Source organism: Corvus brachyrhynchos, unplaced genomic scaffold (assembly GCF_000691975.1).
Source record: "Corvus brachyrhynchos isolate BGI_N302 unplaced genomic scaffold, ASM69197v1 scaffold37, whole genome shotgun sequence".
In the NCBI taxonomy this organism is placed as follows: domain Eukaryota; kingdom Metazoa; phylum Chordata; class Aves; order Passeriformes; family Corvidae; genus Corvus; species Corvus brachyrhynchos.
In genome coordinates this window covers 1,698,986-1,719,150 of record NW_008239289.1, presented here as the reverse complement: position 1 = coordinate 1,719,150, position 20,165 = coordinate 1,698,986, and positions in this window count along the sequence as shown.

Sequence of the window (20,165 nt, the reverse complement as noted above, 5' to 3'; positions counted from 1 at the left end):
ACATCTCTTCTAACGTAGTTAATTCTGTGATTCTGTCCTTCATTCCTGTGTTGAAGGACCATTTGACTAAGACTGGAGCTGTTCAAGGCCTTATTTAACAAGCTGTAACTAATAAGCACATCTTTAACATTTTTAGAGCTTACAAATAGCCCATTGGATAAAAGCTGGTTACCGACAAAATCATGCTTTTGTTCAACTTGTGCTGTCTCCCAAACTGCACAGAAAACACAGGCTGTGCTCTGAATGTCACTTGGTTCTCTGATCCCCCATGTCCTGCTGATGCACTCGCTCTCTTTCTCTGTGCTATAATATCAGATGGCTCCCACTCTCAGCAAAACTGCTGGCAGTCAGCCATTTGGAATACACAGCCACAACATGCAAAGAGAGTCTTGCTCAGCTTAGTAAATGAATTTTACAGGACAAAGAGTGATCAAAAGCTGGAATTTTCCTGGGAAGTGGAGTATTTTAAAGCGGTAGTTTCCTCCCCCCTGCCCTTTTTTTTTCTTTTTTTCCTTTTTCTTTTATTTTTGCAAGGTGCTATTTGTTTAGTAATCTCTCTACTTCTCAGTCTCTCCTCTGTTTGCAAGTTCACCTGCAAGTTTGCTTCACCTGCACCATGATTGTTACAAAATACTTATATTTCAGAGAGAATGATCCCCCTGACAAATAAACAAAAGGATAGGCTTTCAGTCTTACAGTTCTTGTAACAGGGAATGACCAACATCAGTTTTTATACTGGATGCAGCTTAGAGTCGTATTTGAAAGAGAAGAAAATCAGTGAGTATATAAACACTGAACCCTCAGGAAATAGTTGGAGATTTGCTCTTTGTTCAGTGTAAGTTACATCCTGCAGCAAAGTTGCTGCAGGAGCACAAGTACCACAAGCAAGTAAATTCACAGGGGAAAAATCAGTTCAGCTTAGGGGCTGCAGAAATTATTGCTCTAGAAACCTCAGCTACAGATGTTAAACGATAGTTTGTATTAGGGCGAAGCAAATATATTTGAGTGCAAAAGTGGGAATTTACTCAACCTAATCACTAAGTTCAGTTTAGCAAACATCTGCAAGGTCGTTTCTTTCATTTGCCACATCTAGGGCTGACATTGCTCATCAACTGCTTTCTATTCCAGATACGTTAAATCATTCAAAGTAAAGAAATATGAACATGAAATAAATTATTTAAGCTGGATCTTCCAAGTCTCTCAGAATTCAAAAAAGGACTTTTGTTTTTGGGGTCTCTGGACCCAGTTGCTCATATTTTCAGCAGCTCTTTCTGAATCAGGAATTTAAACTAAAAAAAAAGAAAAATTTTTTTCATCCTTCTTCGTTAAATTTTTGGTTTTGTTTTTGGAGAGGTTTTCAGCCATATAATTTTTTTGCCAGTGGATCATCTTTCATTTGAAAGCTTCCAATGAAGCTTTTGGAGCTTGAATAACTGATTAGAAATGCCAAGTAACTTGAAGCTGCATCCAAAAACATAAGTGAAAGGAGCTGAGCATCAGAAAATAACATACGTATTGCATTGGTATACTACAGACATAATGAGAAAGGTCTAATTAAAGGAGTTTTGCTGAAATAATATTTTTCAAACAAATAACAAACATTTTTTTCCCCTGCAACTGCTTTTCCTTACTCTGCTACTGTTGTATAATAACCTTGATCCAAAAACCTCAGCTCTCCATCTGACCCTGGTAAATCCCTTCTCCCCCTAAATCCCACAAATGAACCTCTTCAGTCTCTTCTTAGGTGTTTTGCATGGACTCTGAACAACCACATCTGTGTTTTCTGTTCTAGTCCTAGTACTGCAGCCAAAGTACGATGAGTTGCTCATGCGGCTTTCTGTTTGAAAGTATGCTCATGTAGCCCCGCATGTGGGAGAAAATAAGACACCACAGTAATACTAAAATTTTCAGGGCATTCTCAGGGCTCTGGTCATGGGGATTTTTTAAGTGTTTCAAGTTCCTGAAATGCAGGTTGTTACAGAAATGCCGACAGTTACTGATCCATCTCAAATTGTGATTTGCGAAATGTAAAACCCCAGGACACATCATTGTGGTAGAGGGACAAATCTTCCATTTTACAGCTTTTACAGACAAAAATTGTCTCCAGTCCCAATGTAGAATATGCTGTACATTAGCACTTAAGAGAGCAGCACTGGAAAATAGACAACAGGCAATGAAAAATATCTGGAATGTACACTTAGAAAATAAAGCAACAATAATAAAACAAAGTCCATTTAAATTCAAGATAAAAGGAATGAACTTGAAGCAAAGAAAAAGATAAAGCCTTCAGGCATGTCTGTGATGATATATACTTGAAAAATGACTACTCTGATGCACATAAAAATAAAATTAATGGGCTCCTTAACAGCCTCCAAGTGCCCCACATGCCTACATATACAAGGAGCTGATGTAGAAAATGCATTAGTTGAGGAGACCGTTAATTCACTGAATCCTGGGAAAACACCTGGATTGGATGTTTTTCCATACAAATTCTATAAAATATTTAAAGAAACTGTGAGTTCCATTTCCTGTGCAACATTCACCATGGTCTTGAACATGGTGACAACCAAAGACATTTGGCATGATCTTGCTTGGGACTGCACACGTCCAGCATCATTTCATCTGTCTGCAAAGGCATTTCCAGAGGACTTAAATCTGTATTTCCCCATTACTGAAAACCACAAGTAGGTAAACTTTTTGTGCCAGAAATTATTTGTTTAATAGTAAACATATTTATGGCTTTCCTGTATTAATCAGAGTGAGTAACAAGAATCATTACTCATGGAGTCTATAAAGGATTTGTTTGCAAAGCCTTAGCTTTTAAACAGTGATAAAAGTCCTCTACATCCATATTAGCAAATTGCAATAGATTTTTCAAACTAAATATTGTTCCTTAAGTATACAGAGCCTGAAATTATTCAAAGCACCCTTTTCCTCCCATAAAATTCTGATTTCACAAACCAAAAATCGTTTGTGAAGAAACAATCACTTCAACAAATTCATGAGCTTGAAAAATGTTTGTGAAGAGGTTTCAGAACTATCAAAATAATCTGTCCAAGATGTAAAATTGAGTCTTTTTCTCTAGTGTGCAAAATACTAGTTATAGTGGCAGTTTTAATAGATTGTTGGAAGTATGCCAAAGAAATGCTTTAATGGACCTTAATTATATTCTCTCCAAGTTGAAAGGCAGGGCATCCAGACTGAACCATTTCACTGCATTTCCCAGTTAACAGTTTAGAAGAGTTTATCCCTGTTACTCTGAGACAAGCAGCTCCTTCTGGCCTTCTTACTTACCAGCAAGAGACTGAAGGTTTCATCCATTTTGTGCAGGACAGAACTGGCCCAAGATTTTTTTAATCTGGATCATCTGCTATCCTTTTGTAATTTTTTTCCTCACAGGGAAATATACCATAGAAAGAGGTTTAATCCATAGGGAAAAAATTGTCATGTGTAGTTGCAGCTTTCATTTGTTTTCCTGGGGTTTTGAATTATTTAATGTGCTATTCATTTCTTCTCCAATTTTTGTTTCCACTTTGTCATCTTGGTCCTATAAATTTAATGCTCCTACTCAGTTCTGCAACCTTTCTTTCACTCCATCCACTTTGTTTCTTCTCTCCCCTTTCTGTCTAATCTCTGCCCAAATGAGAGCAGATTGTTCAGTTTCTTTGGCAAGCAGAACTAAAAATGAAAGCAAAAGCAAATTACAGTAACACAAATGATTTTGCCTGTGGAAATTATATCTACAGCTCACATTCTCATGTTAGAGGGAAGAGGGAAGATGTTGTAGTTTTAGGCCCAGCTGAGAATTAAGCACCACACAGACACTTGCTCAACCTCCACTCTCTCCCCCTCACTCTCCCCCTGTAAATTGGAGAGGAGAATCAAGGTAAGATAAAGCGGTAGGTTGAGATAAGAACAGTTTACTAATTGAAAAGAAATTAAATAAATTGAAAATAAAATACTGTAATAATGGCAAAAAATAATAATGGTAGTAACAAGGGAAAAACAAGTGAAGCACAATGCAATTGCTCACTGCCCACTGAAGGACGCCAGACCCTGTTCCCACAAACAGATCAACTGCCCTTCTAGGTAACTCCCCTCAGTTTATATACTGAGCATGGTGTTCTGTGGTGTGGAATATCCCTTTGGTGAGTTCTGGCCACCTGTCCCAGCTGCTCCCTCCCAGTTTCTCTTTTGTACGTCCTAACTGGCAGAGCATGACGCAAGAAAAAAAAGTCCTTGACTCGGGATAAGCACAACTTAGCAGGAAAGCAAAACACAATGTGTTATCTACAGCATTCTCATTCTGAATGCAATACACAGCACTGTAACAGCTGCAGAGAAGAAATTAACTCCATCCCAGCTGAAACCAAGACAGAAAAGTATTTCTTTTTAAAGGATGACAAAACCCACCAATCCGTGAACTGCACTGCCAGTGAGGGTAGTAACAAGTGTTTGGCCCTTCAGGGTTCCAGTGTGGCAAGCCACTTGAGAGTCACTTATGATTGCCAAGTTTTCAACTCCTCAATATAATTTTACATTACTACAGCTCCCAGTAATGATTTTTCTCTTTCAATAAAATATAATTAACCCTCTGAAAAATTCCATTTAAAAATCCTTACATAGAGGTCTCTTTACTTAAGCTTTAAAAGCTTCATTGTTCAGATATTGACATAATTCTTTGAGTTTCTTCAGGGAAAAAGAGGCAAAACATGACAGTTTTATTCATTAATTGAGATGTAAACCAAATAAGAGAATATGTTAGTTGCTTAGTCCTGTGTAAACACGTATTTACCATGCATATTTTAAATCTCACTTCAGAGTGACCTTGGAAAGACTGTGTCAAATGTCTAAGCCTACACTGTATCTGTTACATGCAATCTCCTTCTCATCAGTTTTCCCTGACAGTGACATCTCAAGAACCCACATACATTATGTTTTTTCCATTCATGTGCTTGCAGTTATAAAATGACAGGTAGCTTAATCAGTGTTTTATGTATACAGATCTATTTCTTCATCATTTTACAATAACACATCACACCTCAGGTACTGTCAAACTCAAAAGTTCTCTGAAATTATTGTGACTTCCTCTGACTCTGCTTGCATTTGAAATAAGCCCTACATTGCTGTGACTCTCTCATAGAGCAGTAGACAGGAAAACTTCCAAATGCTCAGCATGGCCTTGTTCCCTTTTATTGTCAGATATTAGTTACATGGACATTTAATTACATATATTTACAGCTGTTCCTTATTCAAAGATAGACTAGAAAAACAGGAGAAGGATGAAATTCAGCAGTGAGTGAGGGAAGCCAAGAACCAAGGAATGACTGTGGCTGGATGACCCTAATGTGCTTAATTGTCAGAAAGGCTAAACTGTTCAACAGGTTTGTGAGAAGGGACTAGAAAATAGAATGCAATGTAGCTGATGGGCTCAGAAAAGCATTTTTAAAAGTGTGGAACCACAGAAACAGCACACAGCTGAGTCAGTAGGACACGAGTGGAACAAAGTCAGCTTAAAACCAGGGAAGAAGAGAAAGGAAGCAATAGTTTAAAAAAGGAGGAAATTTTAGAAGGTGGCAGAAGTTTCTAAAATAGATGAATTTCCCATTATTCTCAGAGAATGAAGAGGTTGGAGAGGAGTTTTCAATCAGCCAGAGATGACGAGGTGACAAAAGAGCAAACGTGCCTCTGTGAAAGTCTACACAAAAGTTGGAGTGTTGGAATATTTCGTTTTCTCACTGTGCTTAGAGTTTTCCAGAAATGGGTGTTTTAAGTAATAGGCCTCTTTGGGCTCAAGAATGATTACTGCAGAAAACTCACTTGATTAAAAGTGAGTGCACTTACCATTCTATCATCTTCTCTCAAAAGTTGTGCTTGTCATTTCCCTGATGCTTTGCAAACCAGAGCTTGGAAAACTTACAACTAAATAACAGGAAGCTCAAAGTGAGATCAGTCATTCCCACAAAGTGGTTGGCCCATGGATACAAACTAGTTTCAAGCCTTTCTTTCTAGAGTGTTTCTTATCACAGTAAGTATACTCTAACTGTATAGATGTTGTGGGAGACAAAACAAACAAACAAACACACATCCATCCAGGAAGTAAAGAAGTTGAGAAAGGAAAAATTAACTCAAATGCTGAAAATCATTCCCGGTCATTCCCCTGTTTTTAATTATTTAAAATTTAAAATTATTTTTTGGAAACCAGGTGACACAAGAGTTCAGGAAAACATCAGACAACCAAATTAAATACATACTTCTATGAGAGATTCACAATGAGAGATGGAGGAGTCAAATATTCAACATTGATGAGAGTTATTACACATTTTTCTGGACACAAATATTGTTAAAATGTTGTCTGAAAGCTAATGTTAAATTTAAACCTTTGCTACCTTCTGTGTCAGGAAAAAATATAGCTTTAAACAAATTGGTTAATTAACGGCAATGAACCTGTATAACACACAATATCAGTTATACAGCAGTGTCAGCTGTATAACATAAAATAATTTCTGCATGTTAGGAAGCCCAAACACAGAGCACTAACAAAAATGAGAGTGATGATCTCAGCCATCACATGGAACACAAAAGTGTGTTCTGAAAAATCTGTCTCAAAAAATAATAGTTGTGTGGAAAATGTACAAGTTTCCATTTCCCACTGTTTTGAATTTTGTTTTTCAGGTCCACTTTCCAGGCTTTCTTAATTGCTGTCATCTTTTACCTTTGGGCTGCTGAGAAATATTAGATACTTCTGCCTACTCCCAGAGGACACAATACTGAAAATCCTATTGGGGTATGACAGTCCTCAGCTCATGAACAGTGTTTAGGCCCTTGTTTTGCTAAGATAGCTTTGAATTTTGGTGCTCCACATGTGGCCAAAGCCCTCACTCCCATCCCACCCCATGCTGTGTGTCCTGTGGCTCCTTTGTCTACACCCTTTCCTCCTTGTGCCACCCCTTTCCCCTACTTCTTGTCCCCCTGAGGGAAAGCAGTCAACTGGGAGGCAGCAACACACTCTGGCCTCTGAAAAGAGAGACAAGGAGACACAGGGAAGCACAGGGGAGAGAAGAGACAGAAAACTGTCAGAAGGAGAATGGAGAGAGGAACAGGGGAGTCCCCATTCCATGGGTGCTGGGGAGAGGAGTGAGCCCACTGACCCTTGGCAAGCTCCTTCACAAAAGGGTCCGAGTAGACATAAAGGACAGAAAAAAGGTTTGAAAATCTTAAAAAGATGCCACAGACTTACAGAAATATCTGCCAAAACCACAAACACTCAAGTAGGAGAAGGCATCCCTCGTGCCTGGAGATACACGTTCTTCCCTGCCTCTCCATCTTCTTACTCCTCAGAGGAAGACTGCGGCTCTGAAGTTTTCACAACATATGCTACAGCATATGTCAGTATGTCACCAGTGCCATATGGAGAATTACCATCTCACAGTGTAAACAGCGTGGAGGGGGTTTTTCAGATCTTTGTTGTAAATGATGACTAGAAATAGCTTAAAAGCATACATACGATGTGTTAGCTGTTAAGATCCTTCAATCTGGAGATTTCAAACTTTTTTTCTATTGTAGTCATCTCTTGAAAGCATATAATTACAATAAATTCCATGGTGTAAAGCTTTACATTCCCTCCAGAAATACTGTCAATTGCTGCTTTGTCCTTGACTACAGCTGAAATCCAGAGGAATAGGAAGTACTCTCTGCCTAGAGTAGTAGGCATACTTTAGGATACTTTATTAGTGAAGAATGAGAGGTACAAACCTGGTACATGGACCTCTAAACCCAGGGAATGTTTCTCATTCTCATCTGCATGTCCCATGCCATCACTGCTGGCTGTTTGCTGTTCTCTAAGATTATTTTCTTTCCTGACATATGTTTGTGGAAGAATCATAGGATTCCAGTGCAGTGGCAGACGGAAATGTTGGCAAGACCTTAAGGTGGCAGACCTTAAAGCCATTTTTAAGTAGAAAAATGCAGATGAAGAAGTGTTCCAGTTTGGCCAAACTTAAAAATATATACTCTTACAGAAGGCAGGTCACTACCCCTCCCCTACCAGGTTCAGGAAAAATACATTTTCCTTGAAGGAAAGTGAAGGAGATAAAACTGTTTATTTACCAAACACATGGGAAAAGGAAAATAATGCTAAATAATAAAATCTCTCTCTGTGGAGAAAAAACCTGGGAAAAAGTGTTAGAGTCCTCCCTTTGATCTCCTCGGAGCTGGGGCTTGGCCCAGGGCCAGGCCCTCTGTGCCCGGTGGAAAGTCCTCCCAATGTGTTCTGATATTGAAGCAGTCCAGCAGAAAAGGGAGAAAATCTGAAATTCAGGGAAGGGAAAAAAGTTCAACTCTCAGTCTCTCCCCAGAGAAAAAGAAGCTGAACAACTGGCCAAAAGCTGACCGAGCAGCCGCAAGCCGGGTGCCTCCTCCCTCCCCTGCCGCAGCTGAAAAAAAGTCTCTATCTCTGTGTGACCTTGAACAAGCTGCAAACTGCTTTGAGAAAGTTTTGCTCAGTTTTTCCTTCCCCCTCTCAGGCTCAGTTTAAAGGCATAGAAAGGCACAAAAATCAATTTCTGGGCATAGGGCAATAATCTGGGATACACATCATAAAGTCACCCCAAGACAAGAAGTTACATTTGAAAAAAACCTTGGCTGACGGCAGAGACCGCCACAACACAGAAGATTAAACCCTATGGAGAATTGTCTTCTGACGAGCTTACCCAGGAAACACAGTTGGTACATAATTAGTTTGGAAGGTGTTCAGATCCCATTTCAGCATCAGACATACAAGATTCTGGATTCTGACCTCTCTGGCCATTCTGGCCATGTGTTCTAGGATGCAAAGTGTTTGATGATGAGCATGTAAGTTGCCTGTAAGTGAGACATGCTTGAAAAGCTGTCTCCAAACCCAGCTCTTCTAACATGTTCACAGCAGCATGGCAGCTCTGAGCTTGGTCACTTCTATTGTTGTTGCACCCAGACTTCGTGAAAGTGGAACCACAGAGCAGCCCTAGTACCAACAAGGATGAGATGCCTAGGCAGAAGCATTGGACTGGATGATCTCCAGAAGGCCCTTCCAATCCTCACAATTCTGTGATTCTATGAGCTCTGTGGAAATGTGTACAGGAATAGAAACAAAGCCTGCCTCTGCAGATGTCCTTTTCCTTCTTTAGACTTTCCCAGACAGGTTTTTAGCTATTCAAGAACACATTGCAGCTCAAGTAGCTGAAATGAAAAATAATGAACTTTATCCTTTAAGACTCTTACTGTTTATAAGAGAAAAATAGCATAGATTAGGATCACACTAACTAAAAGGGTCAGACTGGTTCATATATCCCCTTTTTTGTTAAATAAAATTATTAAACTGGCTTGTTCTGTATTTCTAATGAGACAGAGGGCTAGCATAGAGTATAATATTTCCATTAGTATTGTCTCTGTTATTTGTAACTCTTTATTAATAGACAGCACTTGGAATTTGTTTACCGTCTTCTTTTCCATGCCCAGTCTGCTGGAGCATTCAGAACACTTCAATAATCTGAATATTTCCCATAGCTGCACATTGACAGTATGTGGATGCATTTCCATATACAAAATGTGTGGACTTCAGTGGTGGGTCCATTTTGGAGTCTGCTGTGTCTGACATGGGGACAGAACTTGTCTTTTCTCAAAGGTCAAACATGCAGCTCTCCACTACCAAAACCTTGCCACATAAAACCAATACACCACTTCATGATAACAGACTGTCCTGTGTGCTTGTGTGCTGAAGTGCTCCAGAAAGAGCAGGTCCATAACTTCTGACATTGATTTCAGAAGACCTCTAATCATATCACCTTGATTGGTTTACAGTGGAGATGTAGCACAGAGCAATCTACACCTCATGGGCCAGTCCTAGACCCAATGTAGAGCAGAACAGAACAAGACAGTGCAAAACCAGTATAGTCTTTCACTTTTGGTCATTATCAAGCTAACTATTTATAAACTAAGCAAACAAAAACTCCAAATGAAATTGCCTCCCATCATCTCCCTTTACAAACACTTGTGCAAAGTTTGTCTTTGTTGACACTTTTTTGGCTCCACTGGTGCTGCCAGCAGCATGAGAGACATTTATGTTCAGTTCTGGTCTATCTAGACCTCCGGTGAAGAGACCAGGGCTAAGACTGGTTAAAATAAAATACTCACCCTGAATAATCTCACTGATTCTAGAACAATACCTGAGTCTCTTGAGAAGACATATGTATATAAAACTCAAGTATCAATCCACTGAGAAGCAGTGTATTTTCTGTGGTGTGAACAAAGTCCCACGGGCCCATCTCTGATAATAAAAGAGACCTTTGTCTCTTATGCATTACCAGCAATGGAACAAACCGATACAGACCTAGCAATGGGCTACTAAATGTTGTCAAAGGCAGGAGATTATCTGATTGCAGTGTATGGTTTTACCAGCAGTTGTGGACTACACTCCACAAATAATACGCAAGTGTAACACATTCATACTCTTGCTTAGGAAATGAGGCCTGGTCATATTTGTGTTGTGCTCTGTATTGTGTTATTAGCGGCTGCTTAATTTGTACCACCTTTATGGTAGTTCTACTATGATTACCATTGCATGCACTGGTGTCTGTAGTTCCCTTGATCTCTACACATATTCTTCTGTTTACTCCATAAAAATTGGATCAAAAGCTCTCTGTTGCTTGGTCTATTTGTTTCCATAATGTATTCTAAAAAGGAGGTCAGTGCCTGTTTATTGTCCCTGACAAAGTAATACACTCAGAATTACACCTATTGTGTTTTAGAACATGTTTCGCCAGAAACAGTGCCATCAGACAGAACAGGTACCATCAACATAGTCTTATTTTGTCACAATCAGGAAAAAGACATCTGGCAGCAGGCATTTTGCTTTTTTTTTTTGTTTTTTCCCTTTTTTTCTGTGGCATTGTTGTAGTTTAAGCCCAGATGGAAATTAGGCACCACAGAACCACTTGCTTGCTCAACCCACAATCTCTCCCCCTGCTATCCCGGTGGAATGGGAAGGAGAATCAAAATAAAGCGGTAGGTTGAGATAAGAACAGCTTAATAACTGAAAATAAAGTAAAATACAACAATTACAGTAAATAATAATGGTAATAAAAATGGGGAAAAATTGCTCACCACACAATTATGAATACCAGACCCTATTCCCACACACCCACCCTTCTAGGTAACTCCCCTCAGTTTATATACTGAGCATGGTGTTCTGTGGTGTGGAATATCCCTTTGGTGAGTTCTGGCCACCTGTCCCAGCTGCTCCCTCCCAGTTTCTCTTTTGTACGTCCTAACTGGCAGAGCATGACGCAAGAAAAAAAAGTCCTTGACTCGGGATAAGCACAACTTAGCAGGAAAGCAAAACACAATGTGTTATCTACAGCATTCTCATTCTGAATGCAATACACAGCACTGTAACAGCTGCAGAGAAGAAATTAACTCCATCCCAGCTGAAACCAGGTCAGGCATGTAAGTATAAGAGGGTCTTCCAAGAATTCTAAATGAGATCACTTTTACAAAGACAGCAGTAAGAATTTCCAGTGTCACCATAATAGTTCCTCAGTCATTTGTACCACCACCTTAGGATTCAACCTTCTCCCTCTGAAATGTCTACATTTGCAAAGATAATCTGCAAGTGGAAGATTTCTTGTATTTTGAAAACTGGTGTCTTCCATGTGCCCTACCAAAATAAACCGGGAGGAGAATTACCATTCTCCTCTACTTTGGACAGCATTATCAAGTCTGGTTCAACTGAAACTTTCTTTGGTAGATTCATGCTTGTCAGATAATGTGCGGTTTTTTTCCGTGACTACTAGTGCAGCTAAGTCAAATAGTTCTCAGGTATTAGGCTAGCTCCCTCTTTGATGGCTAGTGAGTAAACTACCTGACTGGATTTGTGCAGAGCTATACCAAGAGAAAGCATAAAGCATGAAAAGAATGCAGTTCACTAACTGCGGCCCCTCATGCAGTTGTAGTTGGAGTCAAAGATATTGAAAAAAAATTTTTGCCACATAACTAAGCATATGCAAGTGAGCCTAGTGTAGAAGCCATTTTTTGCCTGATGTCTGTATTGCAGGGTGTTGGGAGATGTTTGCACAGACCAAAGACTTTATCTCAGACAAGAAATAAATCTAGATGCAGCTGAAAGCACTTTTTGCAATTTTAGAGATTATTTAAAGAATAAGGAGGGGATGAAGGTAACTTCTAATGCAGGAACAAATTTGGTACATTTTTAGCATTCTATTGAATCCTCAAACATCTGCAAAGGACAAAGTCTTTATAGATCAGAATAGCAATGGTCAGATAAAGAATTATATTTTTATAGTTATTGCAATATACTCAGATGTAGAAAAGAAAGTTCTTCCCCTTAGCATGAATATTTTGAAAGAACTTTAGGGAGAAGGCTTTATGGAAAGTAAAGCTACTTCTATTTAAAGTCTAGCATTTCCTTGTAGAAAAAAAAAAATAGAGAAAATACTATGGTGGATAAGACCAACATTTTAGTTTTTTCCTTTTGACCATTATTTGGTAACTCCCTCTTTGGAAACAGTCAGGTTGAGGTCTCCAGGACAAAAATACACTTTCTGAAAGCATGTTTGGAGAATATGTTCCCTTTCATGTCCAAGTGAACATGCTCTTACGAATAATTTTCCAGAAGAGGGAGCCTTTTCAAAGCTGGGTATTGCTAATAAGAGCAAAACCACCACCCATCCTGCACTGCTCACAAGGGCTTCAGTTCATTCTGTTGACAAACATACACAGCAGGCTTTATAGAATGACACAAGGAAATGTGAAGAAAAGCTAACGCAAGCAAGCCAAATCTATCCATGCTCTCAATGGTACATTGTTGTTGAAGGACTTTGAGCCCTTCAAGTATTTTGAGTGGTTTTGGATGGTTCCTGAAGGATGGGTGCTCACATCTTGTGCATGCCTTTCCTGAAGTTCCCATTAACACAGTAATAGACCTGACAGATGAAGAACAGCTCAAAGTCGGTAGCTGCTGTCTCATGTTGTTAGATGAAACATTTCTCAATTGAAGTGAAAGTAATGGGGAGACCTTCTTATTTAGGTTTTGAGAATACTATACCTATCCAATCTCTTTTAAGGAGCCCTTACAATTCTGTTGAGGCTCTTGCAACTCAGTGTGAGCAGGTTACTGCTCTGCAAAGTGGATTACTTTGCTGTATTTAGAAGTAAGCATTTAAGCTCTTGAATAGTGGTTCTGGTATCTCTGGAAGGCAAGGAAGGCTCACTGGTCTTCCCACTTCCTTGTAAATAAAGAGTTTTCCAGACACTGCAACAATCAATACTCCAGAAAAAAACCGTTTACTTGAGTAAATGAGTACAGTCTCCTCAGGATGTCTTGTCATTTTTTTCTACACAATAAATTTCCCTCTCCTTTTCAAGGGTACTGTTTTCTAGGACTGCTACTCAAGCTTATGTTTTTATTAGTATGTTTTTCTTAACCCTCTCTCCCATAGTGAGATGATTCCTCCTGTTTCCCCTTATCTCCAAAAGGCAACTAAGGAAAACTATACTCTTGCCTGGAATAAAACACATATCTTTCCCACACAGCATTAAAATGATAATCTAAAAGCAAATCCTTAAATGAAAGTCTTTCAAGGTGCACAATATGGCAGTATGCACACATGATAGAGTGTTTCTACAATTTTTAAAAGTTTAGTTGATTAGTGTACTGTGCCGGTTTGGTCAAATTTAGAAATATATCCTCTGAGAGAAGGCAGGTTACAAACCACCCCTCCCCCACCAGGTTTGGAAAAAAAAAAAAATTTTCCTCAAAAGAAAGTGAAAGAGATAAAAACTATTTATTTAACAAACACACAGGAAAAGGATAATAATGCTAAATAATAAAACCCCTCGCCCTGCTGAGAGAAACCTGGGAAAATTTCAGAGTCCTTCCGTAGTCTCTCTCTCTCCCCCTCCTTGGAGCTGGGACAGGGTGGTGGGCCCACCTCCAGGGCCAAGGCCTCGGTGGAAAGTCCTCCCGATGTATTCTGATGTTTAGACAGTCCAGCAGAGAGAAAAGGAAAAAAAAAAGCCCCAGGAAAACAAAAGTTCAACTCTCCAGAGGAAAAGGAGCTGAGGAAAAACCTGCCAAAAGCTGGCTGGAAAGAAAAGCAAGCCGGGTGCTTCCCTTCCCTCTCCCTCCCCTGCCGCAGCTGAAAAAAAACTCTCTATCTCTGTGTGACCTTGAACAAGCTGCAAACTGCTTTGAGAAAGTTTTGCTCAGTTTTTCCTTCCCCCTCTCAGGCTCAGTTTAAAGGCATAGAAAGGCACAAAAATTAATTTCTGGGCATAGGGCAAGGATCTGGGATACATATCATAAAGTCACCCCAAGACATATACCTATCAAATATTGTCCAATTAGAAGAGCAGTTGGTTAGGTAATTTTTTCCCTTGTTCTGCCCCATTGGAGTTATTCCAGGGGCTTTCTTGTTGTCTTTTAAACTCTAGTGGAAAACAAAGTGTCCTTGCTAGCCTAAAAAGCAAGACCAAACAGAATTCCAAGAAGCTGGCATAATATCTGGGAAAGCGCAGCTACTATACTAAAGTGACAAAGAGTTAGAAACTATATAGCTATATATTAAAATCCATAACACTACAGATTTAGGCATCAATCTTTAGCTTGTGAAAAGCCTTATTGTGTCCAGTAATCCTGAAGGCAGAGGACAAACTGAGACCTGGACTGGTGGTGGGGATTACGATAAAATAGACTTTGGTACTATTATTGCTGCTGCTATTCTAGGCCACGAATAATTTTTAGAAACCTTTAGCCCCATTTTACCTGCAGCTAAATAGAATGAGGATTTTGTAGCAGGAAACACAACTACCATCTTCACACCTCCATCTATTGCAAGTTTTTTCAGCATCTACATTTCATATATTCTGTAATTCATTCTACCTCTTTCTCTAAGGTTACTACAGACAGGCACTAACACCCTTACCACAACCTACAAAGGTGATAAGAATTGTAGGGGAATCAGCAGACATCATTTTAGGAAAACGAATGGTTATGTAGCACTCTGGGAAGTGAAGCTATAAAGTGCCCAGACCGGCCCCTTAAAAGCAAGCCACCTTAGCAAAAGCATATCACATTTTTCATATTAAAAAAATACCTGAAAACAGGGTAAAAAAAGTATTTAACATGAAATTTTGATCAACAAAAACCCCAAGTGGGTCACATAATAAGTAAAAAGGCTAGATCCCTGTATCCCTACCTATTTTCTGGGGAAGAGCTTTTACTGAGTCTCTCCTGCCATCTAGTGATCCAACAAAGGAAAAATTCCAGCGCCTTTTGATGGTGCGTGAAATCAAAATAAAGGTGATCAAAACTAGCAGATACAGAAAGCAAGACGGGAACAGTGCTTCTGTAAATTCATGGAATGATCAGAGGAAAAAAGGATGAAAAGGGGGAAGCAAAATGCTTGGGAATTCAACGGTTACCTGGGAAATGAAGCCTGACCTGAAATCTCAGTCTGGGCTCTGCTGTGGTTTTATTATGGCAGTTAAGTAGCACAAGGGGCAAAGTGATGGGTCTGTGGAGATCTCTTCTTTTTTCTACATCTGGTTTCAGGTGAAGCCAGGTCCCATAATCACTCATGAATGGAAAATATGTTTAGTACAGAGGGTACCTTAGCTGACTTCAGCTGAGTTGTCTGCAAGAATAGCACACAGCTGCAAGGATCACTTCCTTTTTTGAAATGACTGAGCATGATTATTCAAAAAACTGTGGAGGATGGATGTCTTCTATGTGGTATTCCTGAACTGAAAATAGAGAAAACTTTTTTTAGTGGCTCCTTGGGGAAGTACCTGTAACAGAAATTATTCCAAATAAAGAGACAAGATAATTCAGACACTTTCCCTATGTAATAATTATTGTAATATGGCCAAATAGCCAGCTAGAGTAAAATAAGAGTTTTGTAAGACAATTTCAGTCAGCAGTTAATGATAGTTGCATTCTTTAGGGCTATAAACAACTATAGAAGATAGGTGGGATTGTGCGATGTAATGGTAGTTGTTTGGTATGGACACCAAACTTGGGTCCCTGCTGTTGCTTGCGCTAAGATGCTGCACCAGTGTGGGACTTTTTCATCAGAGAGAGGAAGTAACACTGGTATGAACCTATCCACAGTCTTGTTTCTGAACCAGAAACTAGAGCTGTTAGTTCAGGTAAAGTACCAGGCTGGTGAAGTTATATCTGTTTCAATCCATGTATAAGAGACAGAAATTAGACACGTAATGCGTAGTCTCTCCTTACTTTCCAGCACAGAATCAGACAGATGAATTTCCTGGGTGTATAGTCCCACGTCTGCAAAAGTCCGGCTCTCTCATTTCTGCTAACAACTTCTGCTGTAACACAGCTTCTAACAACACGCCCAGGTTACTGCTTCATTTTACAAATCAGGAACAGAGATAAGAAACTTTCTGAAGTGAACACGGGCTACAAAACTCACAAATGGACACAAATCCAGGTTTATTATACTATGTATATGTAACCATTCTCCCTAACATGGGGACTCCAAATGTTGTAATGCAATTGGTGCTGAGGTAGGAACACTTCCCTAGCAGGTGGAAAACAAGTAAACAAGAAAACTCAGATTTGATGTTTCTTACTTATGCTTAATTCTGGTAACATGCAAGATTTTGCATGTAAGAATTCAAAATTTTCTCATTTCATCTAGACAAATGTGATCCTGAGCTGCCATCTATATTTGCCATCAGAGAACAAGCAGAATGTCATGTAGGGTGCTCCCATTTCCCTCATATTTCTAGCCACATGACATCAAAGGCATCAATCAATATAGCAAAAATAAAATATTCGCTGTGGCAACCATGGCAACATATGCATTCTGATCAATGCCTTATGAGGTAATACACTGGTTGCTATAGTGAATCCCTGTGCTGCAGAATACCATAGCAACAAGAAAACGCTTTGATTTTTTCCCCCCTCTATAAAATCATCAGGAGCTAAAGAGTGAACTGGTTTTCACCACTCAGTTTTCCAGTTTTGTATTCTCATGTTTCAGATTCATAGCTTCACAAAGGAAAACAGAAACATGTGTACAGTTGTGCACATACAATACCTAATACTGTATTAAATTAAGTACTTTCATTATTTTCTGGGATAGACTTTAAAACCAGCTTGAAATCAAAATCAAAACCAAGGAAAAAAAGCCTGTCTGATTTACACTGTCATAAATGTATGGTAACTCCAGCTTTAGTGAAGATACACCAAGTTTAGACCGATGTAAATGAGAATTTGATTCAGCCTCTCAAATATGAAAGTTTTGTGACCTGATGCTTGTTTTTATGTTGACATCAGAAAACAGGTTAGGATTGAAGCAGACCTGTTTATTCTGTGGGTCTGCTTACAGAATTGGGATGATCCCACACAGATGAACTGTGGCCACAAATGCCAAACTTAGGGCTTCACACCAGCTGTTCCCAGGACACATCCAGCTGTGCTGGTGACTGCCAAGCAGGGCTGTGCTCCCCATGCCATGTGCCTCACAAGGACAGAGAGCTTCCCTTGCCCTGCACCAATGCCCTTGATACAGATTTGTCTTTTACAACAACTGGTGGGACTGATGTTCAGAGACACCTTCACACCTAAATGGCACTGCTAAGAAGCACATTTAATGTAGGCTATTTCTAGTTGAAATTTGGAAGTCTGTCAGTGATCCACAGACTCACAACTTTTGGGAACAATGAATTTACGGCACTACATGGTGAGAAGGAGACTGACCCCTGCATAGCAAAAACATCTTTGGTCTGTAGAAGAATTGGGATTAATATTTTTTATCGTTGGCATCTTACCTTACTCTACCCATGTCTTTTGTGAGAAAGAGGTGATACCGGGTTTGGAGAACACTAATTTGGTTCCATAACTTGCTGTATATGACATGCCTCTATGACTGTGTCCTTGTTTTGGCTGGGATAAGGTTATTTCTCTAGTAGGTGGTACAGTGCTATGTTTTGGATTTAGGATGAAAATTACGTTGTTTACACACTGATGCTTTAATTGTTAAGTAGTGCTTACTACTTAAGTCAAGGACTTTTTAGCTTCTCATACCACCCCAACAGTGAATAAGCTGCGGGGCAGCACAAGAATTTGGGAGAAAACAGTCCTGGTTCCAGGCGTAAGGGGGTTAATTTTTGCTGTAGCCAGGAGAGGGTGTGGCCAGGACCTGGAGGTTACTCTATACCTACTTAACTATTCTATACCACCTCATATCACTGCTGGGGGACAGAGGAAGGGAGTCTCTGCTGAGGTGAAGGGATTCCTTCTGATTGAGTAAGCGAGGAGTGGAAGGGTAATGCTGATTTCCACAGAGGGAAAAGTTGGGTGATGCTGGTTCTGAGATGGAGGGAGCAGTTGGAGTGGTGTGCCTGCAGTCAGGTTGAGCTCTGTGGTGAGGGAATTTTTGCATGTGAATCACTCTCTCTCTCTTTTGTACATTTTTGCTATTCATATAGCTGCTGTTACTGTTTGTTTTCTTATCTCATTGCTGTTTCCAGTAAGTTGTTTTTATCTCAACCCATGTTTGTCCCCTTTTATGCCTCCAGTTCTCCTCTCCAGCCGCTCACAGGGGGAAGGGGGAGCGAGAGACAAAGTGAAGGAGTTGTGGTGTGGTTTGGAGAGTCTCAGTGAGAGCAGTACATTGGGGAGTACCATTCCTAAACCATGACACACACAGAGCCAGAACCACTGACTCAAACTGTTTGAAAGGATATTCCATGCTGTATGGTGTCATGCGTATAAACTGGGGGGAAGGATGGCTGCAGGCTGCAGCCTAGGGACTGAGTGGGCTGTAGTTGGTGGATGAAAAGCAATTGCCTTATGCAGGCAACTGTGCCTTATCACTTCTTCTGTATATTCTCTTATTATTATTAATATTATTATTGCCTCAAACTGACTCAAATTGTCAACCCAAAAATTTTACTTTTTATTTTTGCTTTGAATTCTCCCTGTCCCAGGTAGCAGTGGGGAGTGAGCAAGTGACTGGTTGGTGTTTAGCTACCCACCAGTTAAATCACAACACATAGTCAACTACTTACTTGTTCACAAAGATATATAGGTTGTAATGGCTGTTGTGGTACGTAGAATTGGAAAAAGTTTGTTTCTAAAATGTCCTTGTTTTTTCCATCTGCCTGTAATCTCAGCCAAGTAAAATAGAAATATTTCTGTTACCTGCCAGACATGCCTAATTTACATATTTCAGTACTTTTCTAAATTGGCTTGAGAAAGAACTTTGTTTTATTTAAAGGATCATTTTCATTGACTGTACATGTTCTGAGCATAATAAAGGCTATACAGTAGATTTCCTGGAACTGTTGCACACAGAACTGCGTAAAAGTTTTCCTGGAATTATTACCAGTGACTTTTAGTGACTAACACCCTCCAAAAGATACAGTACAAAGCTTTAGATATGTACTGACATCCAGTGGGTAGCTTGTGAGGGTGAGGAATTGAGTCATGCCACTAATGCTTCATTCACTTGTCATCTTCATTAGTTCTAACCTATTGTGCACTGTGATGCTGATAAATTTAAAGAAAGTTAAACTCTCTTTTTTGCAAAACCTTTGAAACAGAGCTACGTCCATGTAGACTTCATCTGCTGTTTATGAATTGACAAAATGTTCATTTACATCATTGAATCTACAGGTGTATAGAGTGTGTACTGGGTTTTCGTGGCTAGGTTTTGGTAGTGGAGGGGAAGAGGGAAGGTGTGCTACAGGAGTGGCTTCTTTGAGAAGTTACTGGAAGCTTCCTCCATTTCCAATGGAGTGGGCTCCAAGATAGACTTGCCACTGGCCAAAGCTGAGCCCATCAATGACAGTGGTAGTGCCTCTGTGATAACTGTTTAAGAAATGGGAAAAACCCTGCTGCAAAAGAAGCAAGCAGCCAAAAGAGAAGAGTGAGAATATGCACAGGAAAGTCTTGCAGACACCCAGGTCAGTGGAGAAGGAGGGGCAGGAACTGCTCCAGGTGCGGAGCTGAGATTCCCCTGCAGCCCATCGTGCAGCCTATGGTGAGGAAGCTGTACTCCTGCAGCCCATGGAGGCCCATGGGGATGCACATATCCACATGCAGCATGTGGAGAAGACCCACACAAGACTAGGTGGATGCT